This window comes from Meleagris gallopavo, chromosome 5 (assembly GCF_000146605.3).
Source record: "Meleagris gallopavo isolate NT-WF06-2002-E0010 breed Aviagen turkey brand Nicholas breeding stock chromosome 5, Turkey_5.1, whole genome shotgun sequence".
Taxonomy (NCBI): Eukaryota; Metazoa; Chordata; class Aves; order Galliformes; family Phasianidae; genus Meleagris; species Meleagris gallopavo.
The window spans coordinates 15,257,767-15,260,834 of record NC_015015.2 but is presented as its reverse complement, the minus strand read 5'-3'; positions in this window follow the sequence as shown (position 1 = coordinate 15,260,834).

The following is a 3,068-nucleotide window of genomic DNA, read 5'->3' as shown; positions in this document are numbered from 1 at the left end:
CTGCGCCGGGACGGCGGGAGCGGCAGCGGGTCCGGAGCTGTGGGCTGTGCTGCGGGCGGCGCCGGCGTGTAGATCCGTTCTTCTGTTGTTTATCGCTCTTCCTTGACAGGTTCTGGTCTGGGGATGGGCTTTGTCTCACGTTAGTGTCTGGTCTGAATGCTGTTTTATCGAGACCGTTGGGAAGTTTAAGTTTACGTATCCCTTTTAATGTTGCATGTTTCTTTGAAGGGCCCAAGCAGCACGCTTGCAGCTCTTCAGAAGCCCTCCTGCCTCTCGTTGCTTGTTTTCGTGGCTGCGGGCTGCTCTCTTGCTTGTGTTTCAGCCAAGGGGAGATCAGCCAGCAAACACATTTATCTTCAAAAAAACCCAAATGGCAGCGACCAAACAACCGCCACCACACCCCTCCGCAGCCTGCCTTCCTGACTGACTGGGAGCTTGACTCACAGTTCTGACAGCCCCTTAGCCATTATTTTAACCCCGTGTGAGCTTTCCCCCTGCTTGCCAGCCTGGAGAGCGTTGCACGTGCATCATTCCTTTCTCTGTTGTCCCCCTCTCTCTTTGACATCTGTCCCACTGAGCTGCAGGACTGTGTGCTCTTGCCCTTCACTCTTTTTTTTCTTCTTTTTTTAATGCACAGAAACAGGGAGGTTCTTGTTAGTATCCCTCCTGGCAGACCCCACCTGCCTGAGGTGCCAGGCATGGTGTTTCCCCTGTTCATTTTTGCAAAACGTCTGCTGGACTCTGTAGAGTTGGAAGAAACATTTTGTGCTGTGAGTTGGCTGCACTTTGCACAGATGCTCTCAGATGTGAGGTTTCACCTCCTCAGTGCTGCGAGGGTTTTTCCTGTCACGAGGCAGCCTGCCTTCCTGCACCCTGTGCTGCAGAGAGCAGCTGCAGAGCAAGTGCAGGTGTGGGGCACGAGGGCACTGACTTCAGCTGTGCTCCATCAGCCCCATCCCCGGTCTCCCTCATTTGTTCCTCATGTACTGATGCAAGCAAACACTGAGTGCTGATGAATCTCCATCTTCTACTCATGCTCCCTGAATGTGACAGAGAAGTCTCTTTGCAGGTGTCTATGGAAGAAAAGCCCTAATCTATGGCAACTTTGTGCAAAGAACTGTCTCCAGGGATGCCGAGTTGCAACGCATTCTGGGCTTTGCAGTAGGCTTGCTTCCTGTATCTCTGTTGGTTTTTGGTGGCTTGTGGTGCTCCTGCTTGTCTTTTTTGAGGTAGTGTAGGGATGATTTAAGGGACTAGGCCATGCCACGCTGCATGTTGCTCAACATGGCTATGTGATAGTTCATGCATGATGGAATCACAGAATCATAGGGGTTGGAAGATCATCAAGTCCAACCCCCTACTAAAGTAGGTTTGCACAGGAAGGTGTCCAGGAGACCCCACAACCTCTTTGAGCAGCCTGTTCCAGTGCTCTGTCACGGTCACAGTGAAGAAGTTCTTCCTCATATTCAGGTGGAACATCCTATGTTCCAGTTTGTGCTCAGTGCCCTCTATCACTGGGCACTGTTAAAAAGAGCCCAGCCCCATCCACTTAACTCCCACCCTTCTGATATTTGTAAGCACTGATAAGATCCCCTCTCAGTCTTCTTCAGGCTGAAACCTGTCCCAGGTTTCTCAGCCTTTCCTCATAGGCGATGCTCCAGGCCCCAGACATCTTTGTGACCCTCCACTGGACTCTCTCTAGAAGTTCTTCATCTTTCTTGAACTGTGGAACCCAGAACTGGTCTCAGTACTCCAGATGTGGCCTCACCTGGGCAGATTAGAGGGAGAGGACTACCTCCATGAACCTGCTGGCCGTGTTCTTTTTAATGTGCCTCAGGATGCCATTGGCCTTCTTGGCCACAAGGGCACACTGCTGGCTCATGGTCAACCTGTGGTCAGCTGTTGGTCAACCAAGACACCCAGCCCCATCTCTGCAGAGCTGCTCTCCAGCAGGTCAGCCCCTAACCGGTACTGGTGTGTGTTATTATTCCTCCCTAGCTGTAGGACTTTGTTTGCCTGTGTTGAACCTCGTGCAGGGCAGTGTCCATGGTGAAGTCTTAGCTGCTTTGCTGAGATGTACCTCGAAAGGAGTGCTCTGTGTTTTCTGCAACGCTTTTGGAACGGATGCCAGGACTTGCGCACTCGCTGCAGTTGTGGGATGGCTGGATGTGCTCCTCAGCCATGGGCTTGCACTGGCACCACTGGCACGCGTTTCCACCCTGTGCTGCATGAGAGCTCAGTGAGACTGGAGGATTGCTGATGTGGGGCCCGGGTTTTCCTAGAGAGATATTGATTGTCCTGGACAGCTCATGTTTTCTTCTTTTGTTCCAAGCCCTTGTCATGCGTTGGGCTCATTAGGGCAGACGGCAAAGCTGGGCAGGCGGTGTGGATGGAGTTGGATGGGGCTGGCCACCTGCCACCCTATCCCGCCTCGGTAAGGCTGAGGCAGCGTGCCTGCTAATTCCATTAATGGTAGCCCCGTGCCTGGGAGATAGATGTAATTCTAGCATAAAGCCTGTGCTCAGCCTTGAACCGAGAGGATTTGCTGGTTCTCCCCCATATGCTGCTGTCAGCGTACCCCTGACTTACCCACAGCTGGTATTTAAAAGTGTAGATGTCAGCGTAAAGATTGGGTAGTGGAAAAAATCACTATGAAATGTGTGTGAAGAAATGCTTGGCTCTGGAGCCGGGCTGCCTCTTGGAGCCTAGCAGTCTGCTTGTCGTGGATTGTACCACAAATGAAGGCTTCCTGTTTTAAACTTGTGGCGTGCAGGATGACATAGGGCACAGCCAACAGCTGGGAGATGGCTTGAAAGGGACATGTCCCCAATGAGCTCTGTGTGTCACCAGGGCAGGGCAGACAGCACGGAAGCCTTACTGTGTGTGTGTCAGATCGGAGTGAAAGCTTGCGAGTGCATTGGAGCCATAGCAGGAATTTTAGCACATTTAGCACATCCTCTGCGTGTTTTTTGGTGGTGTGGCCCACACTTGATTTCAGAGGTGGCTCTCCTGGCTGGTTCTTTTCCCAGTTTGCTATTTTTTTTTTGTTTGCAGACCACATCTTCCTG